Source organism: Takifugu flavidus, chromosome 10, assembly GCF_003711565.1.
Source record: "Takifugu flavidus isolate HTHZ2018 chromosome 10, ASM371156v2, whole genome shotgun sequence".
Classification (NCBI taxonomy): Eukaryota; Metazoa; Chordata; class Actinopteri; order Tetraodontiformes; family Tetraodontidae; genus Takifugu; species Takifugu flavidus.
The window spans coordinates 10,433,287-10,460,126 of record NC_079529.1 but is presented as its reverse complement, the minus strand read 5'-3'; the positions used below and the strand labels follow the sequence as shown (position 1 = coordinate 10,460,126).

At 53.4% G+C, this 26,840-nt stretch overlaps 1 protein-coding gene and 1 long non-coding RNA gene across 2 annotated transcripts in view; one reads left to right on the top strand and one right to left on the bottom strand.

Moving 5' to 3' along the window:
* Positions 1 to 530: 530 nt before the first annotated feature.
* sema6e (sema domain, transmembrane domain (TM), and cytoplasmic domain, (semaphorin) 6E) overlaps positions 531 to 26,840 on the top strand; it is a 68,223-nt gene continuing 41,913 nt past the window's right edge. The window contains 2 exon segments of the mRNA XM_057044847.1: positions 531 to 757; positions 11,711 to 11,760. The gene's annotated coding sequence lies outside the window, so the exon portion shown is untranslated.
* On the bottom strand, positions 11,267 to 15,557 carry LOC130532296 (uncharacterized). Its single transcript, XR_008952299.1, has 2 exons — positions 15,322 to 15,557; positions 11,267 to 14,712 (listed from the first exon to the last, which is right to left on the bottom strand). It is a non-coding gene; the product is annotated as an uncharacterized LOC130532296 (long non-coding RNA).

Sequence of the window (26,840 nt, the reverse complement as noted above, 5' to 3'; positions counted from 1 at the left end):
AGACTAAACATCGTTTATCTGAGCACTTGCTAATTTTTGCTACTGCTCAACAACTGTGATCATTTTGCAGTGTAAAAGAAATGCAACCTTCATATGGTTGACATGCTATTGTATGCTATGATCCAACCCTTAACCCCAACGTTGTGTGGTGGTATTTTGAACATTATATTTGATCTGTGACAGTAATTATTGAGGCTAAATTGAAAAGTCACAGGCAAAAACCGGGCTAAAAGCTCAAAAGTGGGTTATAAAACAACCCATTTACCGCTGTGGTTCACCATTAAACAAGCTCCTCCCACAAAGTGAAACTATGCGCGTGTTTAAAGCTTAAATCTCCTCTCCTGCCTTCTGATTGGCTGCTCACAGTAACAGGCTCCAACTTTCTGGCTTCCAACATCTGGGAAAGTGAGCCGCTGTGGGCGGGACAAAACCGACCAATGGGCGCAGAGGCAGTCCCGACGCCGAGCCCTGATTGGCTGTCGCAGCTGTCAGACGCGTGCGGGTGGGCGTGGCCTGGGCGGCTGCTCGGCTGTTGTGCTCTCAGTCTGGCTCGGGTCTCGTCGCAGGATAGAGGGGCGCCGCTCCGCCGCTCCGCCGCTCTGGGATTAACTAACCGCTACCTGAAGAAAACTAGCCTAAACTAACCCAAGTCGCCCCCCGGGCGCCACTTCAGCGCTCCTTTCCGGCTCCGCTTGGCGAGAAGGCGACGGCGGGGGTTCTGCGTTCACAGCGGGGGAACGAGGAGAACAATAAAAAGGTGAGCAGAGGTTCGGTTCGGTTCGTTCGGCTGGCGGACGGTTTCAGAGGTTGGTGCTGCAACCTCGGCTGCAACAGTCCGGGTCTGAAACTTACCACACCGGAGTAAAACCGCACGCCATCACCACGTAAACCAGAGCTAAAGTGTGTTTAAAGTCAGCGCAAGTTGCGTTCACGGTCCGGAGCGTCGGCTCGGCTCGGTTCTGGCTGGCTTGGCGGTTTTCGCTGGCGCGACGCTGTTTCTGAGGCTTCCCCGACAGTTTCCCTGTTATTATCGGGATGATTTCGCTGCTCCAGCGCACATTTCTGAACAATATGCGTAAATAAACGCCTCATTAATTCGCGCCCGCAGCGCCAACTTGAGCAGATATTGAACTAATAAGACGTCTCCTTGTGTGGCTCCGCGGTAATTGAATTTGGACACCCGGGTTTATTTTTTCCTCGCCTGTGTTTGGGAAAAAAAAAAAAATCAAGATCAGATTTTGCAGATTTATGGGGAACATATTAAAGCCGAGCGCAGGAGGATCGTGATTGCTTTAACCCCGCAGCTGCTCATTATTGTCTCCGGGATCTGCGGGATTATTTGCAGGTTGGAGCAGCAGCAGAATCCCATTAGACAACGTGTGTTTTTGCCCTCGGAGGAGCTGTTCCCTGGAGCAGCTGGTGGTTATTTGTGTTGGAATAGATGCGGAGCAGCTCCGGAGCTCATCCTCTGCTGGAGCGGGACTGAGCGCTGCCTCAGCAGCCTGGTGTGCCATCAGCCCCTCGGAGGGTCTTCGGTTTCAGCCCGACCTCGGAATATTCCACCGCATTCGTCTGTAATCTGTTATTCCCTGTAATTCCCGGCGTCTTGCGAGGTGACATTCTACCCTCTCCTGTCGGAGGGGCTGCTTCCCTCCTGGTCGACCCTGCAGAGTTGGAGAACGCCGAGTGACCTCTGTCTTGTTTGGGTTGTTGTTCTGGAGGAACCACCAGGCTCTCCGTCTTCCCGGTCACCTGGTTAAGGGGAGACACCGCGGTCTGGTCTTGTGATTCATCTCCAAGCTCTCCGTCGGCCCCGCAGCGTCTCGGCTACAGCCGGGGTATCGCAGCGCCATCGGGCCGCCGCGGGGCTGCGGTTTGTTCACCGCCGCCGCTCTGTGACTGAGCCTCTCTGTGTTGCTCAGAGGTCACGGCAGGAGCCGCAGGTATCACTTCCTGAGTCCACGAATCCCCAGGTTAGTTCTGAAAGTTGGGTTTTAAATCCCAAATAGCATTAAATGGCAGAAATGCTAACACTGAGAAGTGAAAACGCTAGCTTCCGCTGCTGCAGGGCGAGTCATGCCCCGCCCCCAACGGCAGGGGGCGTGACATGCCCCGCCCCCCAACGACAGGGGGCGTGGCCCAGCGCTTGTCACAGGACGACTGAGTTTGTAGCGCTTATTTGCGACGATGCTACAGCAGGCAGGCTCGTCACCGTGAAGCTCGCTTTCCCCCCGACAGACGAGTTAAATGTTTTTGAAAAGCGTAGCGCCAAATGGCGTTGTTCATTTCCCCGCCACCTCTGACGGCCGGCCGCGCCTCGCCGCGCTCCCGTTTACCGGCCACATTGCTCAGTTAGCACGGGCGACGGAGCGTTTTTCCCACTTAGCTTGTTTTTTTCCAGATTACCATTCCGCCTGCTGCTTTTTGTTTGAAATGACAGGAAGTGGGGGCAGATTCCATCACCCCCTAATGGCTCCTCAGGGTAATGACGTCTGAAATGGGCTCTAACCGAGGGGGCAGCGGGGCCGCCGCCCCTGGGCGCCATTTCCATTTCCATCTTCCCAGATAGCATGTTGATATCGCCCAGTAAAGTGTGGGTCCCCCCCAGTTTGGACTGGTCACACCTTTGATCACCATTATTCATTAATTATCCGTTTGTTGGGAGCAGGTTCCTGTCAGATATTGATCATTTCAGAAATGTATGGCGATATTGATGTATGTGGAAACGCCAGGAGCCAGCGGGAGCCTCGGGTTTCATTTCCGTCTAGACTGGTTACCCCTGGCAACCGGACAGCCAATAACATCCTGGTTTCTTCAAGTGGAAAAAAAATGGGGGAAATGAAATAAAAATGGCTGTGCTGCACCTCTTCTGGTCCAGCACAGCCGGGGGGGGGGGGGGGGGGTTATTACCTGTAGGACCTGCTGCCCCCCCCATGATCCAAGGGGGGCACAGCAGAGCGGCGGCGGCTAATCTCTCCGTGGCCATCGGGCCTGGTCTGGTCTGGTCTGGTCTGGCCTGGTCTGGTCTGGTCTGGCCTGGTCTGGTCTGGCCTGGTCTGGTCTGGTCTGGTCGGGCCTGGCCTGGTCTGGTCTGGTCTGGTCTGGCCTGGCCTGGTCTGGTCTGGTCTGGTCTGGTCTGGTCTGGCCTGGCCTGGCCTGGCCTGGTCTGGCCTGGCCTGGCCTGGCTGGTCTGGTCTGGTCTGGTCTGGTCTGGCCTGGTCTGGCCTGGCCTGGTCTGGTCTGGCCTGGTCTGGTCTGGCCTGGCCTGGCCTGGTCTGGCCTGGTCTGGCCTGGTCTGGCCTGGCCTGGTCTGGTCTGGTCTGGTCTGGTCTGGCCTGGCCTGGTCTGGTCTGGTCTGGTCTGGTCTGGCCTGGTCTGGCCTGGCCTGGTCTGGTCTGGTCTGGTCTGGTCTGGCCTGGTCTGGTCTGGTCTGGTTAGCAATCACATCAACAACAGCATCAGGTTACACACAGGAAACAGGTTAACCTGTGGACCCCCCTCAAGAGGGCCCTCCATCACTGCCCCCCCTCCAGCAGCAGAACCAGCAGGAGCACTGGGTAGAGGGTTAATGACTGGTTATACTGGGTAGAGGGTTAATGACTGGTTATACTGGGACAGAGAGGGTTAATGGACTGGTTATACTGGGACAGAGAGGGTTAATGGACTGGTTATACTGGGACACAGAGGGTTAATGGAATGGTTATACTGGGTAGAGGGTTAATGGAATGGTTATACTGGGTAGAGGGTTAATGGGCTGGTTATACTGGGTAGAGGGTTAATGGGCTGGTTATACTGGGTAGAGGGGGTAACGACTGGTTATACTGGGTAGAGGGGGTAACTGGACTGGTTATACTGGGACAGAGAGGGTTAATGACTGGTTATACTGGGACAGAGAGGGTTAATGACTGGTTATACTGGGTAGAGGGTTAATGGACTGGTTATACTGGGACAGAGAGGGTTAATGGACTGGTTATACTGGGACAGAGAGGGTTAATGGACTGGTTATACTGGGACAGAGAGGATAAATGGACTGGTTATACTGGGACAGAGAGGGTTAATGGGCTGGTTATACTGGGACAGAGAGGGTTAATGGGCTGGTTATACTGGCAGAGGGGGTAATGGACTGGTTATACTGGGACAGAGAGGGTTATGGACTGGTTATACTGGGACAGAGAGGATAATGGACTGGTTATACTGGGACACAGAGGGTTAATGACTGGTTATACTGGGACAGAGAGGGTTAATGGAATGGTTATACTGGGACAGAGAGGAATAAATGGACTGGTTTCTACTGGGACAGAGAGGGTTAATGGACTGGTTATACTGGGACAGAGAGGGTTATGGGACTGGTTATTGGACTTGGGTTTTTTATACTGGGACAGAGAGGAAATTAATGGACTGGTTTAACTGGGACAGAGAGGGTTAATGACTGGTTATACTGGGACAGAGAGGGTTAATGACTGGTTATACTGGGACAGAGAGGATAAATGGACTGGTTATACTGGGACAGAGAGGGTTAATGGCTGGTTATACTGGGACAGAGAGGGTTAATGGACTGGTTATACTGGGACAGAGAGGGTTAATGACTGGTTATACTGGGACAGAGAGGATAAATGGACTGGTTATACTGGGACAGAGAGGGTTAATGGACTGGTTATACTGGGACAGAGGGGTAACTGGACTGGTTATACTGGGACAGAGAGGGTTAATGACTGGTTATACTGGGACAGAGAGGGTTAATGACTGGTTATACTGGGACAGAGAGGGTTAATGACTGGTTATACTGGGACAGAGAGGATAAATGGACTGGTTATACTGGGACAGAGAGGGTTAATGGGCTGGTTATACTGGGACAGAGAGGGTTAATGGGCTGGTTATACTGGGACAGAGAGGGTTAATGACTGGTTATACTGGGACAGAGAGGGTAATGACTGGTTATACTGGGACAGAGAGGATAAATGGACTGGTTATACTGGGACAGAGAGGGTTAATGGGCTGGTTATACTGGGACAGAGAGGGTTAATGACTGGTTATACTGGGACAGAGGGGTAACCGGACTGGTTATACTGGGACAGAGAGGGTTAATGACTGGTTATACTGGGACAGTGTTGTTCCTGTGCTTTCCTGCCTCTCCTCAGTAATGGGTTATTACCCCCCCATTATTAGCTGGGGGGGTAATTATCCTGATGTCTAAAGCAGGCGTGAGCGTGCTCACGTGCTCCTGCTGCGGTCGGGGACGAGCTCCTCACAGATGAGCTGACGAGCCTCGGACTCCTCGGGTTGTCGGTTCAGCAGAAGGCTGAGGAAGGAAAACAAAGATGGCGGCCAACCAGCACCTGGAGCTCTGACAGGCCTCGGGGTCCGTCCTGCAGACTGGCCGTCTTCCTGTGGTTGACTCACCCGCTCCGTACATCAACCCCTCGGCGGCCGCGGGGCTTCACCACGGCAACGCGGGGCTGCTGGCGTTAATGAGGCAGCTTTAACGAGAGCAGGAAACGACCTTCATCCTGCTGCCGCAGGTTTCCCTTCCCTCAATTTCTGCGTGTTTCTGTTTCCTTCGTCGCCCCCTGGTGACTCCACGGTCTCCACACCATCCCCTCGCCATGGCGACAGGACACCATCACGGTGACAAAACTGTGACCCGTTTGGCCGTCTGGAGACGCAACACCATGAAAATATCCACTTTTAGAAGCCTAACTAGGCTAATTAATTAGCAAAATGGGCTAACTGGTTTCCTGATCGTGGGATTACAACGATTATTTGTAATCTGGGATCAAAACGAATGCTAATCAAAGTAAAAGTTCCCCTGGAGGCAGGAAGCTGCTCCAGAGACGCATACTTGTCATACTTTCATACATATTTCATACGAGGACGCGGTTAATGCAGCCTCATATGTGCAGGGATTTGGGCGGGTTTAGAGGATTATTAGCTGATGACTCAGCGCCGTTCGTCCCAAAAACGCATCGCCCGGATTTCTGTTTGTTGTTCTGGGAAAAATCACCTGCGCCATGACGATAATGCCGAACCTTCAGTCCTGCTCGCTCTCGCCTTTTCCCGACAAGACGGAAGAAAAACGACTTCTGCTCGGACCGAAACGCTTATTGATCCTGTGCGTGCGAGCAGGAAAATTGGAATCTGTCCATAAATTAGGAGAATTCCTACGCCTGTTCGGACAGGAAACATGTCAGCAAATGCAGCAAAAACAGCTTTTCCAGCCTTTAAAGGGATGAATCCAAAAATCATTGGTGATTTTATTTGCATGTGGTGGTTCTACCTGCTGGTTTTTCTGCCTCGGTGGCCGTCACGTGCACGCTCACAGTCCCCCTCCCCCAGCTGCAGGAAGTGTCTCCATCCATCTCTGTGCCGGGGGTCATTTCCCAGGGAAGCCCGTCTAGCCCGTCTCCTCGCTCCGACGTGCAACGGTAACGTTAGCCCTCGTCCGGGAGGACAGGCGCAGCGCTATCAGACACCCGTCGATAAAAGTGCACGTGTCTGCCGTCTGTGACGCACGTTTAAATCCCTCAGGTGAAGGAGGAAAGAAATCCGGGCCGGTTCCGCCTCGGTTCTGTTTGTTTAAACCCTAGCAAGTTGGACCAACTTTAGCGCCAGACCGGCGTGAACGTGATTGGGGAGGGAACAGCGCCGCCGCCGCCACTTTGTGCAGGGGTGAGATAAGAACACTTCCTGTGTAGAACTAATGCAGGTAATCTGTAGAGAACGGCCCAAGGGGAGAACGCCGGTGTCGGGAACAGGCTGTCGGAGGAGCTGCTGCCACCATATTGTTTAAGTAGCGGACCGTGTGTGTGTGTGTGTGTGTGTGTGTGTGTGTGTGTGAGAACGCTGTCTCCATCTGCAAGTTAGAAAACTTCCAGTTTTCCAGTAACATCGCTGTTTTCTTCTGTTTTCCTGCTGGAAGACCAACAGTCAACAGGAATAAACCAGTGTCGGGGGGTAATTGGCTCTATCTTTCACCCCAGATTCCCACAGGATGCACCACCGGGGCGTGACGGCTGTGCCGCGGCAGCCGGAGCTAATCCGCCACCGTTCGACTCCATGTTTGTGTTTCCACATACGGCAGCGCCGAAGTGGGTCCGACAACAGGCGGTAGTGTAGTTTTTATTACACAAGCCGCCTGGAGCAGGGCAGGACGTTCCAGTTCATGTTAGAACTTGAGTCGGAACAACTTTTAACCCATTAGCATCACGGCGGATCGTGTGCTAACCACCACCGAAGCCAAGGAAAACCTAATTTATGGAGCTGACTCTCGCCATAAAAGCATGAGTGAATGCTCCGAGGGGCACATACGTGACACTAGCATGGCCGGAATAGACAAGAGCTAGCTTAGCATTGCTCGAAGTGTGATTGTTGGGGGGGGTGAGTGTTGGGAACCCGACAGGATGGCGATCACGGGACGTTCTTTAGCTCGTCCTCCCAGATGTTCCCGCAGATGTTGTTGTCCTGGCTGTTCTTGGCACAGCTGTCAAACAAACAAACCGGATTATTCTACTCGTGGGCCTGGATGGGCTGAATTAATGAGGCCTCCGTGGCGTCGGGCTGTGGCGTTCTCCTCCGCTTTTCTCCCCAAACATGTGTCGGCCTGTTAAATTTAGCTCCTGACGATCTGCGATGAACGAAGCCTTTTACCTGTGCGCGAGCGTTCGGGGGGGCTGCGGCTCGCTCCAGTGCAGCCCCCACATGCTGGTATTCCTGTCTGCTTTAGCGGTCACCATATGTGCATGTGCATATAGATATTTGGCTCAGACGCCGTGTCAGAACAGTGCCCGCCCACATGCAGCCGGGCCGTTTTCCTCCGTTTCTCAGAACCCTGGCCCTGTTTCTATTGAACCGGGGCTATTTTTAAACCTCTGCGGGGCGGGTGGGGGGGCAAACGCCGGGGCTTTTTTGGGGGGGTGGGATCAGTTGGTGTCATATGAATCCAACCCAGGCATCAGTCCAGGGTGAGTAAAACACACCTCCTCCCCCCACGCAGGCCCTGAACTCTGAGTGTGTGTTGTGACTCACTCCTGCAGCTGTGTGTGCACGGCTGCACGCTTGTGCAAAAATCACGTATCGATCACTTATTGTGGTGGATCGCCTTGTGGCGAGACTTGCATCGCCCGGGGGACGGCGGGTTATGGCGCGTTGCTACACAACAAGTCCCTCTCGCCAGAGTTTAGCCTCCAAATTTAGCAACGCGTCGTGCTAATGCTCTGCAGCGCCTGTTTGGGGTGATGGACGTCCACTTGGGATGTTTTGACTGGTGGGAGGAGAGGAACCACTGTCTCCAGACTGGGGGAGAGTCCGTGGAGCCGGCGCTGCTGCCGAGGACCGTTTGGAGGGAAATTGGCGGAACGTCGATCCGTAATGACGGGAGGTAATTTTAGCCGCGGCTGTGCTTCTCTGCCCTCGTGCCTGCAATCACGTGGCCGCCGCGGCTTCATTAGATCAGGCGGAGCGGCGCTCTGCAGCGCGGGGGAGACGGATGAACATCTCGGACCCCGGTGGGCGTTTGATTTCGCCGCCTGTCCCCCGGGGACGCCGTCCTTGCGGCGCTAACGTCCCCTCTGGCTGTTTGTGCTGCCTGGCTGATCTGATGGTTGGGTGGAGGGTGTTGCAGCATCGGTGGTTTTAATCCAGCTGATGAGTCTATTGACAGGAACAATGATGTTGCCTGATTGGAAATATCGCCGAGTCGTTTGTGAGGAACAAGCGGCACGTTAGCGCTGCTCCACAATGGCTGATTTTCTCCGTTTGAAGAGTAATCACGCTGGAAGCACAAGTTTAGCCTGAGAGATGACATTTAATCAGCTCCCGTGCGGAGTTCCATCCACAGCCTGGCGGAAATCACAAGTTGTGGAACGACGTCGGCACCAGCGCTTCTGGGGGGGGGGGGGGGGTTGTTTTCAGCGGAGCCCCTCACTGATGTGGAAATTAACTGTATGGAAGCGCCCGACATGTGCCGCCGACACAGGTCAGCTAACTGCGTGGAAGTGTTCCATTCAGAGGGAAGAGCGCTTTAATTAGGCCGTGCTCTTTTAATTAAGCAGCCAGCGCAGCGTCTGTGTCCATTTATCACCTGATGAATGCGGCCTCTTTGTCTGCTCTCACTTCCAGAGGTCTCTGCTTCCCATTATTCCCGCTCATTGACTGAAATGTATTTTTACATCTTCTCCTTTAGATTAGCATGATAATACCCCCTGATGGGGGGGGGGGGGGGGGACCATTGAAGAGCTTCTGCAGGACCTCTCATCACATTCTCCCTGGTTATTATCACCCTGAATGCACCATCGCTTAAGCTAACAGCCTGAATTCCGACATTTATCTCCAATATCATAGACTAACTGTCAATCGCGTTGGGAGCATAATGGCAAATTATCGGTTGTGTCTTGTTCCTGGGAGACCGAAGCTTCCCCGGTGTAATTATGCTATGCTAATTCAGTTGCTTCCATGACAGAACGAGGCCCCGGGTGTCGGGGGGGAAATACGTGTGAATTAATGTGTCGGTGTGTCCCCGAGGCCGAGACGCGGAGGGGGTGGGACGCGGGTCAGGCCACCTTGAACTCCTCAGCTGGATTCATTTATCGGAGGTGGACGGGCCCGGTCCGGGGGCCAGGGGTCGCGTGTTCGGCCGCGTGTCCCTGAAGCGTGACCCGTATCCTGATTGATGCCCCTAAGTGGCTGTCATGGGAGGGATGGAGCGGGCCGTGGGCACGCCACTTTCCCCAGCGGCGCCATGCAGGGAGCACGTGTGGAGCATAGAGACGGGGAGGAGTCGCAACACTTCCCTTTAACGGACAGCTGAGAAAGTGCACGTCTGTCGGCCAGATGATCGCCGCTGTCCAGAACAGGCCACGCCCACACACCCCTCCGCAGGATTTATTAGTTGTTGCCGACACGGTGGTCACGGCGACGCATCACCCAGCTGATCGGATTCAACCAGCCAGGTGGGCGAGGAACCAGGAAGTGATGTCACACGTGTCTGTTTAATGACATCCTGATGTTGGCGCTCGTCACACGGCGCTGGAATCCCCAGCAGACGTGTGACGTGGGCCCAGCACATCTGCTAAGGGGGGGGGGACATGACGGTACAGACACTGGCTCCAGCGCCCGTCTCTGTTCATGTCCTCGGCCTGGAGTTTCTTCGATTTCCTCCGAGGTCTCGCCACAAATTGTCGAATATCCCACTCAGAAACTCGATATTGAACGCACCGTCTCACTCGGATCATTACAAGTGTTTGATCAAGGTATCGATCCCACATTTAGAAGTATAAAAGCTCATTTTACAGCACTTATTTTACAGCCCGGTCCCAAAATGTGAACCGAAACCCCCATTTATCTTCATCTGGAGGAAGAGAGCCTAATATTCTCAATAATTAACCAAATAAAAGACGGAAAACCCCAAAAACTCATTATAGTAAAGTGGCCGAGCGTCTGTCCTCGGGCTTAACCTGCTAACACTGTTCTCAGCCCAGCTCAGACACCCTGGAGTTTTGATCTGGGATGATCATCGATGCTGAGCCCGGCTGATTAATTAAACTGCAGTCTGGATCGTTTCAGCGCCCCAGCAGTAGTAGGAGGAGGCTGCTGTGTCCCTGTCAGGCTGCCCTGGGCTTTGCCTGTCCAGATCAGCTGTGTGTTCACGTTCACGCAGTTTACAGCCCAACGTTAAGGTGATAATTAATTTTCATGACCTTTAAATGTGAATGGGAGTTACTCAGTGTTTAATGGAGCCATTTTTGATTGGATTACATGAAATATTGAGCAGAATCACACTCGTGTTTTATCCCCTGGACTTCAGAGGTTCCTGAATCTGGCCTGAATATTTCCTGCTGAGGATGATGATGGTGACGGTGATATTGTCCCTGTTATTGCAGACGGACAGACGCAGATGCTACAGTTGCTTTAGCATCGCTCTCTGCTAAGGGCTTTTCTCTCGGCTCGCCAAATTTGTCTGGTTTTTGTCCTTTTGTGTGTGTCTTCACCCGGGCCTGTCCAAATTTATTTATTTTGCTGCCACAGAACAACGACCATATGCTGCCTGTGTCACGTGACAAACCGCTGTTAGCATGTTGCTACCGGCTAGCCTGCTAACCCAGAGTCACCAACATCAGGTGGCTGGAGGTCAAACCCGGTACTGGTGTGAGAAACTGTGCACAATAATCTCAGTTTTCCACAACGTTGAGCAGGTTAATGAATTTCTGAAATTATAAGTGTGAATCCTCGCGTCTCCGCATTTTGTGGATAAGTAAAAAGTCTGCCTGAGATATTCAGGGTAAACATAATCGCCAGCATGAAGCCGGAAACGGTATTTATTTGTTAGGTCTGCAGGATTTAATGGAAACCTGCTTCACTTTACACTTTATCAGTTTGCAAGAGAATAAATAGTTTCTGGGGTAATAATATGCAGCTTAGTTCAGCTTTGTGCTCTGGGAAAGTGAGGATGCTTCCTGGAATCCAATTTGCTCTCTCAGCTTCTTTGATTTGTTGAAACGTGTGTGAAAGTGTCCTGATTGGTGCGAAGGGCTCTCATCCTCGATCCGGCGCCGACACGCGGCGCGATGCTGCTGCCAGCTCCACTCAGCGCCGGGCCTGGGATCTAGGAGGAAAACCCGGCTTGATTGCTCCGACTGCTCACAGCTTCTCTGGGCGAGCTGAGCCGCTTCACGTCAGGCGCAGATGTAGCAGTGATCTCTTTATTTCTGCTCCGCAGACTCGCTGACAGCTGCCGTCTCCGCCGTCCTGCTGCCGCTGAAGGTGAAGGTAAGTGAGTTTGTTCTGCTCCAGGCACGCTCCATCCCACATGAGCGTTCATGCCCACTGCAGTTTTACGCTCGTTTGTGTCCGTCTGCGTCGCTCTGTTGGGACGGACTCTGAAAGCGCTGTCAAATAATTCAGGGTGCAGTTCCACCCCGATGCACTAGTGGGCAGTAGTCGCCCTGGTTGGCGGCGGCGCTGGGCTTCTTCCCGTCCTCGTCGCTGCCCCCCAGCATCAGTGGTTGTACTGGAAGGTCAGGGTGACGCCGGCCGTGGCCACGGGAGAGGAACACCTGCCTGTTTTGACTGTTTTAGTCATTTCTGATGAGCCGCTCAGCCTGTTTGCTCACCTGGTCGGCGTGGGCACTCGTCTCGGCTCTGTGTGGGGGGGTGGACAGTAAAGGACGGGGGGATGACGGGACGCCTCTCGGGAAGACTGGAAACAGATGGGTGACCGGATGAGTCTGCTGCAACCTTCAAGTTAGACAAAGACAGGAAAATGTCTGGGACCTGTGCGCCGCCGCCGCCGCTGTTGCCAGGCCGGTTAGAGGGTTTTATTTCCTGAACCAAGACCGCGGTGCTGAGGAGATTTGGAGCCACTTCATCTTCTCCGGCCTCTGGAGGGAACCACTTCATGACAGTGAGTGAGCAGCGCTGATCTTTTGTCAATAGTTGAAAAGGGACGTTCCTTCATGCATCAGGCGGCACGCTGAGAGGAAAACAGCGGCGGCCAGCTGAGCTGCACAGGCCTCTGGGGGCTCTGAGCCCCAGCAGGGAGAGCAGTGATCAGAGCTGGAGCTGGTGGGGGGGTGAGAGGAGCTGGTGGAGGTGTCAGGCGTATAATTGGGGTGAGGAGATCTCAGGGGTGGATGGAGGGGAGGTCTGGAGTCTGAGGTGCTGGTGTGTGTCCGCCCGGCTCCTCCTCACAGGCCCACACCAACACAGGCACCAAGGGCAGAACTTCCAGCTGGGCTCCTCGGCTGATGAAGAAGAGCCCATTATGGGAGGAGCACCACGCCCGGGATGGGCTATTGATTCATCCTCCCCACCTTTCTGGGAGGGTTCTTTTTTTGGAGTTTGCTTAAAGAAAAAGACTTCCCGCCTGTGTTTTAGTGGCGTGTGACTCCTGGCTGAGGTCAGGCGGTCGGACGTGAGAGGAATGGCTTCTGTTCGGGCTCTGAACAGCCCAACGTCCACCCTGACTGATGCACTCCCGTCTGATGGCCAGATCACAGTGCCTGGTCTTTTCTGCCCTTTTAAAGTGTTCCATTAGCATCTCGGAGCGGCTGTATCCATAATTGAGGGATTCTTTTTTTGGGGGGGGGGCTATTTGTGTGAAGCAGGAATCCTGAGACACATTTCAGTGATTCCACAGGTCCAAGCTGGACTCACTTACAGGGAAACCTCCACCTCTCCCCTCCTCTTACAGTTTGGTTCTCTTCCTCTTTGGTTTTTGTTGGCTACCCCCAGCTCTGGCTGGAGGGGGGGCTGCTTCCACATATAGATCCTGGTGGTAATGGCAGCGTTGCTCCTCCAGCTCTCCTCTGTCCTCTCCCTGCTCGCCCCACAGAGCTAATCCTCTGACTGGTCATGGTCGCAGATTGCGCTCTTTCTTCCCAAAACCCTTTGCTGGCTAGACTTCAAAGTTACAGGGATACGTGGAGGGTCGGGGGGTGGGGGGGGGATAATGAGGTGCAGTGTTAGCGGCGATGGCGAGGTGGTGGGGGTCACCTCGGCTTTTTCATGTGCCGGTCCCGAGGTGACCGCTGTGGTCTCTGAGGAAAGGCGCCAGCTGATTGGAAAGTTCAAAGAGGCAGTGTTTGGCGTGTGGATTAGCATTAGCATTAGCTTTGTTTCATTCCCTCAAAAGTGGCACCGGAGGATGACGCACGGAAACATTTCCATTAAAGCTCTAATTTCTTCCAGCAAGCGACAGTGTCGCCGCTCCTCCGTTGCTGTATAAGAGCTTGCTTCCATTTGTTAGCTAGCTGCAGCCCAGTGTGTTTCTCTTTTAAATAAGTGGCTCTAATCAAGTGTCTTAATTGCTTCAACAATGCGCGTCTCAATCCTGATTACAAATGCAGATTTCCCTCTGCTTTCAAACTTCCTGTTTTGCTTAATGAAACGCAGGTAATTACCTTTAAGTGGCCTCCTGAGGTTTGGGATTACACGGCATTTACTTTGTTGATGCGCCGCCTCTATAAGGAAGCTTGATTTGACCTTTGTCTCCTGTCTCTCTCTCTGTCCCTCTCTGTCTCCTGCTCATGGATGTCAATAAGCCATTACAGCTTCACCCTGGCGTAACCCTTCACAAAGGTTTGTTAGATTAGCAGCAAAAGGGGGATTACCGATGTCGTTAATTCTGGCTTCTTTGGTTGCCGTGGCGATTAAGATTAATCTCATCCCGTTGAGCCGCTGTGATTAGCATGGCTCACTTTAAATGGAGGGTGGATGATAACTGCACCACCGGGGTACCATCAGGCCCCAGCTTTATTTACCCCTCCGAGCTGTAAAGCTAACTCGGGGCTAAGTTGATTAGCTTATTTTCCAACTCGGTTTTTGCACAAAAGAAATTTGGGGATTTGTAGCTTGAAAGCAAAGCAGATTAAATTCCAGGCCAATAGGAAGCAAACAAAGCATTGTGGGTAAGAGGGTGCAAACGGACGCCGCGCCACTCTTGTTGTGGTTAAAGAGAGGCCTCGTCTGATGGAATTATCCTGGTTCCTCTGATTCTCTTCCTGTTTGTGGACGCCGTGTTGAGCAGATGTGGGCGGCCGCGTCTGATCCGAACTTTCTTTCACCTTCTTAAAGATTTAGACTTTGAGGGAAGCCGGGTTCTTTTCTTTGTGCGCGAATGATTGGGCGGAGGCGTTGATGGAGCCCCGGGTCTTTGACGGGCTGCCGAGCAGGAGACGTCCCCATCCATCACTCCTCATGAGCGCTGTTTACAGGATCCCTCTGTGGAGCATTAAGGAAGATGGCGTTATTAATTGCTAATGTATGCCGTCTGAACGGCTAATTTGCCCGTTGTTCCGCCGGAGCGTGAGCGCCCTGCTGGAGGTTGATGGAGGATGTTTACCGAGACGGTGACTTAAGACGCCTCCACTGATGCCCTCAGCTTTTAACTAATCGATACGTTTTGATTGTGGAGGCTTTAGAGCCACAGATGAATGTGCCCATTTATTTAAACGGCACCAGCAGTTGGCCCTCACAGGACCCCGCACCTTGGCTCTTGTGGGCCGGTCACAGCCGAAACGGCCGCCATCAGAGATCACGCAATCAGCCCGTGATCGATTGGGAGGAGCCTGATGGAAATCGGATTCTTATTAGTATTTTTGCTGTGTGCTTTTGCCCAGAAGAGCCTCTAAATAAGCCGCCACTTTTCTGTAAATGCAATTTTCTCATGTCTGGCCCGAATTAGGCGGCACTTTATCACAACTGTACCCCTGCGCCGCGTGACCCCCCGTGATGGATGAGTCCTTTGTAGCGGTCGACACAGGCGCACGCGTTGATCACATCTGTCTGCCCCCGCCCCCACCTCCGCCCCCCCCCGCTCTTCCTGCCAACGTCCACCATCTCCCGGCGGCTGGTGCGCGTGGGCGTGCGAGACGCGCCCGCCTCCTCGGCAGGTTCGGCCTCTGCTCGTCAGGACGGGCGGCTGCAGGCTCACACCCAGACTTCCTGGTGCACGGGAAGGATCCGCAGAGAGGCGGGTTAAGCGCTCTCCTCGGATGAGGGGGGCGCGAGTGGGCGGGCAAGATGCAGAGCGAGGAGGAAGCATTTGAGAAGGTGAAGAAGGTGATTACAGAGGGCCCGCTTCACAGGAAGTGACACGGGAGGACGGGGCGGATTATTTTTTCCTCTGCAGCATCTTTATTTTCCCTCTCGTCTTCCTCTCCATTGTCCTCCCGTGGTCTTCCGGCTCACCTGCTGCCTCCGCCTCCACACACTCCCGCGAGTGTCCTTCAGCTGTCTCCGACTTTACGTTTGTGCGCCGTAAACCCGGTTTTAGTTCTTTTTTGAGATCTTTTCCAATAAAATAATTACGAAACCGCAATAATTGTTTTAACCTCCATAAATTCGTAGGAACGAAGAGCAAAAATAAGTCTAATTACTGCTGAAGGGAGCGGTTTGGAGGACGTCGGGGTGTCGGCGGGATCGTCATTAGCGACGGTCTCTGAAGACGTTCTTGCAGGACCGGGCTCTGATGATTGCCTCAGCGAGCTGCCGGGGGCAGGCGGCCGTCCTGGAGAGGAAGTCCGTGCAATCAGAGGCTTTTGGAAGCCCAGGGAGAGGCTGGAAAAGTCGTTCAGAGAAAAGCCTCCTGTCGGCGTCGCTCTCCTCCGCCTGTCAGGTCTCTGTTGCGTGTGAGCGTTGCGGCTGGCGGTCATGTGACCGGCGCTGCCGTTGTGAGTCACGTGCTGGATCTGTTGTCGCACTCTCCTTCCGTGCCGCTCCTGCCGGGTCAGCGGTGACGAGGCTGGCGGCTGAGGTGTGGTTAAGCGAGGGTCCCGTGTCCGGACTCCGGGCTGGGTCGTCCTGAAGGTCGTTGGAGCCAGATTAGGAACAGACTCACGACTGCAGCAGAACCGGAACGACGGATTGTTCCCACGTCAGCCCCGCGTGGTCACGGTTCGAGCAGATCGCCCTTTCTTCTCCCGTTTGTTCCGTTTCATCACTCATTTTCATGACGAGGCGCAGCATCAGAACCTGCTGCCGATGGACCTCTTGACTCGTTCCTCCACCCTGTTTGCAGCCTGTGTGTGTTGGGCTCCACTCTGGTGTGGATGGGGGCGGAGGAGTGCTGGAAAAGGCAGGAGGGCGGCAGCAGCACTCACTCAGCGGGTCAGAGCAGGTGAGGGATCTGCCCTCGGTCCAGACCGACCGGTTTGTGACACAGGAGAGCAGCCTCCCTCTGGCTCTGTCAGCGCCAGCGCCCCTTCCTGGTCGGGCTGCAGGTGTCTGCAGATGGAACCTGTTCTTTTTGTTCCGCCTTCCCTCCAGCAGACTGGAAAAGCTCGGCGCCTAAACTCTGTGTCGCCTTTTTGTACCATTTGAATTTCTAATTTTCTGCTTTGCTGAATTCATCGCCGCGATCTGCTCGTTTCCAGCGCGCAGACATTTCGTTTGGTGTTTTTCTTTAGGCTCTGTTATCACATTCCACATCTCTGACCGTTTACTGCCCCATAATTTCAGGCTCTTTTCTTTATTTCCACCCAAAGGTCAGTCGCATAATTCTGAAAATGGGCTCAGAAGCACTGAAGCCGTCTTTTCAAAGCCAAACTTTGCTGTCTGCTGTTCCTGCCGGGCAGCTCTGCCTTTTATTAAAGTTCATTTGCAGAGTTTGATGAGGCTGCCCCAGCGGGACGATTAGCTTCCTCTCTTTTTTTGATTTGCTCTGCAGCCACATGAAACGAGCAGGCTGATGTTGTCTGGAGGCCAAGGCTGGAGTGGAACTTGACGCGTGTGCTGAGGGAGTCGCCCTTCTTGCCTCCGCCACCGACCCTCCGGCCTTTCTTTCTGCCTATCTGCCCCCCCGCGACTGCACTCAACTTTCCCCCTTTTCAAATGGTAATGGCACCGGAGCGTGCTGGGGTCCTTCAGCCGACTCGCCTCTTTCTTAGAGGAGAATTTCTGGACAGTCGTGCTGCGTTTGTAAAGTTCAGCTCAGTGGGCACGCAGAATTATTTCTTTTGGCTGAATAATTTTTGGTCCCGGCAGCACCTCACAGCCTCTGCTTTTCCTTATTGTGGAAGAGACGCCTGTTTCTGGGCCCGCTCCACCCTCTCAGCGCAGCCTTGCGCAATCCAAGACGAAGATGATCAAAACCCGAGCTCCGCTCAGAGGGCGGTTCCTGGGATCCTGCTCCACACCACACATCAACTACACACGGAATATTTTACTGGCTGCTACGAGACCATGTCGAGGCCAAAAACTCTCCACTCCGAGAGGTCAGCAGTAGCTTTAGCATTAGCAGCACCAGCAGGACCCTTCACACCCAATGGTGACTTGGGTAACAAGTCGTCTAGAAAGGTGATGCCAAGTCAGCTGTGCCGACTGTTTGTGCTGCCGTTAGACTGAAAGCGAATGGAGGCCGGAGTTTCTGTTAATGTTGCTACAGGAGCCCAGAAGGGACAAGAGAGGAGGTCCAGCTCAGCCCAGCGGGACCCTCTACGGGGGCGGACCTTCCATATGTAAGCTGCCAGTTTGCATTAAAAAGCCCCACAAAACCAGCAAGTTCCTCTCTCTTCACTCCCCCTCTCCCCAGTATCAGTGTTTGAACTTGTATTCAGCTTAAATTTGAAGAGGGAGGTGATCCTGCAGCTCCACTCTTCCAAGGTCGGCTCCTCTAATTAGCAGTTCTATCAGCCCGGGAATGACGAGCAGCAGCTGCAGGCTTACTTTCTAACATGTTTTTATGACAAACACGCTCTTCTTTTTTTAGTTTTTTGGGCTTCTTGGGTCGTGAGAGAGGCCAGAGCAGCCGGAGAGTTCACAGAGAGGGAAGTACAACAATCCTGAGCTCGTTCCAGGATCTGACGCCGAACTAACGGAATACAGGAGAATGATCCGGAACATGCAGCTCGGTGTCACTGACCCAGAGTGATGAGGAAGAAACAAAAGGTTAAGATTTATGGATGAGCACAGTTTCACATCAGGACTTCTGATCTGAAGCCATAAACCTTTCCTGAATCCTGGACCCAGGATCTGATCCCCCCTGAACAGGACCGCCATGGCCCAGATGAGCGAATTCAGCGTCGGTCTTTCCCGTTTCTCGTCTATCAGAATCAGAATCAGAGTACTTTATTGATCCCTTTAGGGGGTGTCCATTAGGGAAATTAGCATCTCCAAAAAAACATACAGCACTGTACAAAATTACCCACCACCATTACACACCATAAAAACCTATTAAAGATAATAAAAATAGAGTAAAATAAGAAATAAAATAGAATAAATAGAATAAATTAAAAATAGAATATAAATATCTAAAAATAAATATATCAAAGGCAGCAGAGTTCCTTGTTTGACGTTGTCAGGACGTTATTGGGAACCATAAGGAGGCCTTTTAGCTCCAGTAAGGTCTCCTGCTCCTTTAAGAGTGTCACACAGTTTTAAGCCTCCCCATCATTAAAGAGCAGGGATAGCAGCATTAGCTTCCCTCTCAGCTGTTTCTGCCTTCCTGTTGAGTGCCCCCCCCCCCCCCCCCAAACAGTCAGTTGAGCCTAGCAAATGCGGCGACCCCTGCAGGCTTCATGGATGATGTGACGGTTGTATCATCCCTACACATAATTTCCCCTTTTCGCTGCTACTTTGAGCTTCTTTCTCATATTCATCGTTCATTAAGAATGTATGAATCTGTAATTCCGGATCAGTCGGCTGAAACGTTGCCAGGAGGGAGGCTCGGAGACTTATGATGAATTCAGAGGAGGACTGGTGGCGCTCTCGCAGCTTTTCTTAGACGCCGTTCCCACTCAGGCTCCCACTGGATTCGGCTCTTTAATTGAATGCTGCCTTTAAGCAAATTGTTCATAATTCATTACTGCACCATGATGAGAAATGAAGAAATCCCGATGTTTACGCCCGAGACCGTGTTCGTCTCGGTGTTTCCGCTCATTTTTTAAAAATTTCATCACTCGTTTGCACCCCTTTTGTTCTCTGCTCCTCGCCATTAATCACCCCCAGAAACCTATCATTGACTTTCCATTGACATGCGCTGTAATTGGCTTTTAATCACCATTTTACATCATGTTTTGATGTTCAAATCAAGGGTGTCGGCGCAGAGAGAGGCCCCTCTTCACGTCCCCGCTGACATTCAGCGTTATCGGTGCATCTCCAAAGGCACAAAGACTTATCGACGTTCTGAGGAGAGGCTTGATTCAGCCGGTCGGAGCTGAGCTTCTGAAACGACGACTCCTGAAGCTCAAGGTTGAAGCCGGCTGAATGGCTGCTCATCTGACGGCAGAGCCTTTATCGCCATCAGGAGTCTTCCCTTCCATCAGCTTCTGTCAGGGTCATCGATGCTGCCACGCTCCCAATTGCGGGTCTGCAGACAGAAACAGCGAGGACATGTTGGGAAGCTCCGTATGGGAGTATTTAGGCCTCTGCCGGTGGGAGGAATCGGCTCTGTATTGATCGGCGGCCGTCGCTAAGCGCGTTGGCAGGTGGCCACAGCAGATGAAGATGTGCCGCTCAATGAGTCGGGCTCGGGCCGCCGCCTCGGCTCAGCCTCCTCAGTCATTCCCACGCTCTCTGCTCGCGCAGGGAGAAACACCAGAGTCTTTCTTTTGGGCCTCCAGGAGCTTTGGGACCGTTTGGGACGTGCGGATGGTTCCGGAGCCGCGCTGGGGCTCAGCATGTATGGGGCTTCTCTTTCTTCTGACCCCTCTCCTCTCCGACCATCTTCTGGCCGTTGTGGGACAAAGGCGCCTCTTTTCAGAGCCGCGCACCAGCCGTCAGCCAGCGTAAACCCTTCAGAGACCTCAGATGGATTTTTTTATTTTCCGTCCCTAATATGACTTTTTCCTCACTCCTTTCATTCTCTTCTGGCATCTAGAGGAGGGAAAAAAACCTGTTGCTGGTGGAAAATGGAGAACAGAGCCGACACTCTTCGTCTTCCTCTTCCTCCCAAACCCTCCATTGCTTTGAGGTGTCAGAAACTTTATTTCTTTTGGTTTTAGATTAACCTTCATGACAAATCTGGCTGGAATCCTGCACCTAGAATTCTCCTCTTCTGGGCAGAAAGGCTCCATTTCCAGATCCATTCATCCAGCCTTATTAATTTGGCTGGAGATGTGTGGGGGTCTTTTTATGAGCAACGGACGCCCTGTTTTTCATGATGAATGACTTCAGAGGTCAGACCGTGGCCTCCAGATTAACTGCCAGGCTGCAGAGACCACAGCTGATGAAGAAGAACGCTGCTCAAACGCGTTAAACGCTCTTTATTAAACAGAAGTAAAATAGTTTGGATGGCTTCCGTGAAACAATGACCGGCAGGCGGACGGTTCCGCTAACCCTGAAAGCTACGCTAAGGCCGCCTTCAGCTCCCAGTCGTTATTGAAAGATGACACTGCTAAATTCCACACGCCGGACCTTTAACGGAGCCTCGGCGAGGTTTCATTAGACGTGTCACATTATCTGAGCGTTGGACCTTCGGAGGCGGTGAAACCAGGCTGATAACGAGCGCGGCCCCTGAAAGGCCACCGCTTTCTCACCGTGTCATGTCTCATTACAAACCTCGGCAAATTCTGTTTGGGCTGCTCCTCTGGCCTCTTATCAGACCTGCTGCTGCAGGAGTCTAAAGGCACCGTCAGACAGTTGGCTGTGAACATTGGTACAAGCCAGCTAAGTGCTGCCGCCATCTCTGCCCCACCATCCACAACCGCTTTAACAACATCAATCCTGGCTCTGCACCGCTGCACCATTGTAATTCATTCCTGCTGATAGAAAAAAGAGGCTCGACAAGAAATAGAGTCATTCATCAAATAGTAAATGGCTGAGGAGGAGGGGGAGGAGGGGAGGAGTAGGGGGGAGGAGGGGAGGGAGAGGAGAGGAGAGCAGAGGAGGAGAGAGGAGAGGAGAGGAGGAAGGAAGGAAGGAGAGGAGGAAGGAAGGAAGGAGAGGAGGAAGGAAGGAAGAAGGGTGAGGAGATCCTAAAGCTGACTTGAACTCAGTGGAGTCAGTGCAGTAAAGGTTGTGCTGTCTGTCAGAGCCTCCCTCCTCCCTCCTCCCTCCTCCCTCAGGAGGTGACATCGGGGCTGCTTCATCATTAATATTCCATCTTGTACGCCGGCGCTCCTTCAGACGTGTTTCCTCTGCCTCCGTTGTCGTCGTGGCCGCTGTCGAGACTGTTGGGGTCTGTGTTGCGTGACGGCGCTCGCCTGCTCCTGCCGCCGCCGCCTCAAATGTTCCGCTGAGGTCGTTCGACCCGGCGTTGTCGGGCAGCGGTAACCATGGCGACGGCGTGCGGCCCGCGACCGAACTGCACATCAGGTCAGTCAACGAAATGTGAAATGTAACTGGTATCTGTGCAGCAAAGCATGCTGGGACATTTGTACAGGACAGTGCCTGCGACACAGGCGATGACAACTGAGTGGGAGGAGCCAGCGTGGGAAGGGCCGGAGTGGGAGGGGCCAGAGTGGGAGGGGCCAGAGTGGGAGGAGTCTGCTGGTAAATACACACCTGCTCCGCCAGTAAAACAGACAGGAATCAGAGTTGTGGCTATTCCGTGCAGGTTATTAAAGCGTGAACCAGTCAGCGTGACCCCAGTGGGAACACCTGGTTTTCTTGTGTGAAAGTATTGGATTTTGTTCGAAACATGGGCGGTTACACAGCAGGAGCCCACGCAGCAGATTTAATCCAGTTTAGCAACAATGCAGTGAATCGCGGGGCTGGTGGTGGTCTGGCTGTACAGTTATTTATTCATCACCTCACTGTTGGGCTGCTTATCAGCAGCACAGACGAGTGCTGCGCCGGTGGAGATGACAGAACTGCTGAATCCGTGAGCCCGGAACAATAGACGCTGAAAATGAGAGTGGCAGTGTGGGCCTGAGGTGTGTGTGTGAGTGGGGGGGGGGGTGTCAGGGCTGTGAAAGATGGATGCCGCACAGAGCCGGGGCCGAAAGTGGGACAGCTCTCAGAAGGACGGAGGCGCGGGGCAGAGATACCCAATCACCCCTCGGTCCAGATGTCAGAGGAGGCAGGATTAGCAGCCTGGGCCCATTCTCCCTAAAACTCTGCTACATTCTGCTGCTCCTCAGTCTGAGCTGAGGTTTGGGTCCAGTTGAATCAACAATGCGTTCTCTGTTGTGTTTGTGTGCTGCTGGTGGACCCCCCCCCCCCACACACACACACACACACACACACGCACTCGCACTGCTGGTAAATTCCACTGACATTCTGACATTTACCGTCTTTGGAATTCTGGTTGTTTACTCTGAGTGTGAGCCGGTCCCTCCTGGCTGGTTTCCACCGATCGATTCCTCGGCCCATCCGGGCTCGTTGGCAGGGAGCCAGAAGACCCCTCACAGCGGGGGTCTTCATCAGCTTCCTGCGTCTTTATTACCTCCTCCACCCCCCTCACTCGCAGCACTTCCTGCTTCGATCATGTGACCCCTCGGTTGTCTGACGATCATTTGGAAGCAGGTCCCATCTCATTCTCAGTGGTTTGCAGGGGGTGTTGAGGTCACTTGTAGTGGTTTTCTGGGGGGGGGTTCAGGTGTTTCTCTGTGAATGGAGTGGGTCTGCAGAGAGTCCGCTCTGGCCGGGCACAGGCCTCCGCCTGTTGCTGGATCCCAGCTCTAAGCCCATTTCACGGCCACAGTGGAGCCATTGTGCGGCCCGGTCCTGGCTCACCCACCGGCCCTGCTGAAGGCTGCATCCCAATTACCTCCACCAACGTGCCAGCGGGCGAAGAAGGGAACTAAAGAAGTGTTTGCTCACTTTCTGACTCCGTGGTCGTGCCGTCCTTGTTATTCACAGCCACAGGTTGCAGAGACGCCACCCGGCGCCGTTGCATCCCGCGGACATCCTTGTGATTATCCATCTTTACAGAATATCATCAGCCTTAAGTGCTCCGTGAAGGAGCCATTTCAGCTGGGCTGAAAACATCCCTGACATCCTGACATCTTGCTATTTTATCAGCCTTCAGTGGTGCTTCTTTCAGCCCGACGAGCTCACTGGCGCTGGTACGAGCCCTGAAGGAAATGAGCACTGTCAGAGAAGAGTTTGAAGAGCTACAATTAATTCCACTGGAGACCTCGCCTGTCTTCCGCTAGGCTAATGTTTATTAATAAAAACATGAACATAGGTACACCTGTGTGGGTTGTTGAGGATTTTATATTCTGCAGGAGAACGCTGCATCGGTGAGGCAGCTTTTCTTATGTTTAGCATGTGGCTTTAGCTGTAATGCAGCAGCAGCTGTTAGCGTCACCCCCCCCCCCCCCCACCACACACACACACACACACACGTCCTTCACTCTTGAACTCTGGAGCTCCTCTCAGCTGTTTTCTATCACACTCATTTCTTTTGGGATGCTCTCCATCCAGAGATGATGCAGCTCAAACATCAGGTGACGTCACCCCCCCCCCCCCCCCCGATCTGTAACCGCCACCCTGGCAGCATCATGTGACCTCGGAGCCACCTGACTCTGGAGAGCATTAAGATGAATGCAGCCGTCCTGGCGTCGGATGATGAATGGCAGGCTCCTGGGGAGGCTCTCCGCTATGTAAAAGAATCGCTTTCATCAATCAGACGTGGGGGGGGGGGCAGTGGCGTTATTGCTCCCCAGAAGATGAGCCTGTCTTTGTTTGCTGAGTTCTGAAAGCTGGATGGAGGAGCCGTGGGTGGAGGAGTCAGAGGCGCTCTCATTTAGTCGGCAGCCTCGTGGACGCTAATATGGAGGTCTGAATGAAACACCTGAGATCTCACTTCCACACCTTCGTGAAGCCCCCCCCCCCCCCCCCCCCCGCGGAGCCGCCTGACGGAGCGCTGCTCTGCTTCTCCAGCACTTGATCAACCCTGCAGGTGACTGAGCTTCAGGGAAACGCTTTCATTTCCTTCTGGTTCCCCCTCAGAATCCTGGGATCTCCTCCTGATCAGCACCTCTCCTGTGTTTTGACCTTTGTGCAGCAGGTAAAGTCACATCTTCTCTGACCTTTTCTCTCCGGTGTGACGGTTCCTTCCCCTCCTCTCCTGCTGGAACTTTACCTCTCTGTCCCCGTTGCTACCCTCTCATTCTCCCTGCGTGTGGCCGCTCAGTGCTGGCAGTTGTCTCAGCGGGAGGGGGGTTTAACCCCGGCTGTTGGGGCAGATAAGCCTCAGCCTGCTTCCCCGCTGTTCCTCAGCCACACCTGCGCCGTCGTGGACGTCTGCTCCTCTGCAGAAGCTCCAGCTGCAGCGTTTTCAGCATAGTGCCTCAGTTACTTTCCACACAGTCACCTGCATTTAAATAATCCAAAGCTGCGCTCACCTTTAGAAGGGGTCTCCTCGGTTGTTCCACTGATGCAGCTGAAGGAAACAGCAGGAGAGCAGCGGTGGTCCGGCTGCTGCATTTATGAAAGAGGAACCTGGGCTCTGTTGTTGCAACCACGGGCCTGAAGCGACCGACACACACCCTCGTTGTGCCTCCGGCCTTAAGTAACACCTTAAATGGTTTGTTTCCCTTTTAAACCTTCAACTGTGAAACCTCGGCGGCATTAGCAGCGTCCTGGTTTTAGACACGGGTGTGTTGGCGCCCGGCTGGTGCTGAGCCGCGCCTGTGCGCCTGCAGCCACGGGAGCGGCTGCCTGGTGGGAAACGGCCCGCTAAAGGTCAGCGGAACGCTGCGTTGTTGCTCTGCGGAGTGGAGGGGAAACGTTAGCGGCGGCGGCGGCGGAGACGTGTGTTTTCATACGCAGCTTTTCTGTGTCGTGAGGGCTTTCTGGGTTTTCCATTAAGGCTTTTTCTGTCGGCAGCGTGTCTTCCAGCTGACCTGTCGGTGTTATTCAGCTGACAGGGCTGTGAAATTACCCACCACGGGGCACCGCGGGCCCCTCTGAGTGCCCCCTCCCACGCTGTCGCTTCCCCATCCACCTTCTTATTTCTTGGACGTCACCTCCTGGTGACCTCATGTTCTCCCATATTCTCGGCGCTCCCTCTCATATAGGCCCATTTCCTCCAGAGACCCGGTGCTTCCTGCTTGGATCCTGTTTGTGCGCCTTCAGTAACGTCCGCTTAATGCTCCGAGAGTGCGAGTCAGACCCTCGGATTTCCACAGACCCCTGAAAATGTTCCAGGAATTGTAATAGCCTATCTCAACAGTCGGAGCTGCTCTCTGTGATTTTTTGGCTGCGTCTGATCTGTTATGTTGGGAACGAGCGTGCCAACATTTTCCCTTTGTTTTCTCGTTTTTCGGTCCTGCAGTAAATCTATCGTTTATTCTCTCCGTTCTCAGCCCTCGTCTGTTCCCACCTGCGTGTCTAAATCTATTTTTACTCCGTCAGTTTGATTCCGGGAGCGTGTAACGGCTCCCCTGCTCGCTGCTCCGTGCTTGAGCGGCAGCAGGAAGAAACGATCCTCACGACTCAGACATCAGACCCGGTGACAAATGTGGCCCCAAACACGGAAGACCACGACCGGGCCGACCCGGCCTCCCCCGGTGACCATGTTAGCCACCGCTGCTAACAGCCTGCTAGTACCATGACACATTGGAAGCATCAAGTGGTTTGTGTTTCCATTAGAAATGTTGGAGCTGTGGAGGAGCTCGATGGGGGCTGAACGCCGCCCTGCTAAACCTTCTCACGTGAAGTTCTAGATTTGTTGTGTTGTGCTCATGCTCATCTCTCTTCCTGTTGGACTCAGCCCAATCTGGGTGATTCATTTCCTTGACTTGGACAGGCCAGCGCAGCTTTGTGGCGACATGTGAGGGGTTAGCTGTTCTGCTTCAGCCTGAGCTCCACAGAGCTGAGATCTGCTCCAAAGACTCCAGAACCCGCCGGTGACTTTGTTTTAGCAGCTGCTCCTGAAAGGAAACGCTGGCGTTTTATTTTTATTCAAACAGTCGGGAAGCAGCGTGGAAGAAAGGAAACATTAGCTTAAACCGCGCTGTGCCAGAACTGTAAAGTCACGCTGCATGTACCAGTGGGTGGGTTCTTTAGGATTATCTGGGGAATGTGTCTGAGTTTGCTGCTGAGAGGAACTATTCTGCCGCAATGCTGCGCAAATAGTGGAGCCGCTCGTGCGCCGCTAGGAGTTTAGCCGCGGGACTGTGCTAATGCAGATGCTTTGTTGAGGATGAAATCTTGTGAATAATTATGAGGAGACTGTGAACAGACACTTAAAGGTGTGATGTTTTACTTCCGTTGCCTCATAAAAGCGGTGGGAGCTCGAGTGCCTGTGTGAATCTGGCACTGTTGTGTTGGGAGCTGGAGTGTCAGGCGGGTCGGGGAGGGAATGCCGCCCTACAGGAAAGGCTGCACGTGTGGAATGCTGCCCCGTTGAGGATGAGTGATCGGCCCCGGAGCTTTCAAACCTCTGTTTCTCTGTAAAAGGTTAGTTACTTTAGCTTTTACCGCCCGGTGGAGGTGATTGTAGACGGGCGTCCTCTCAA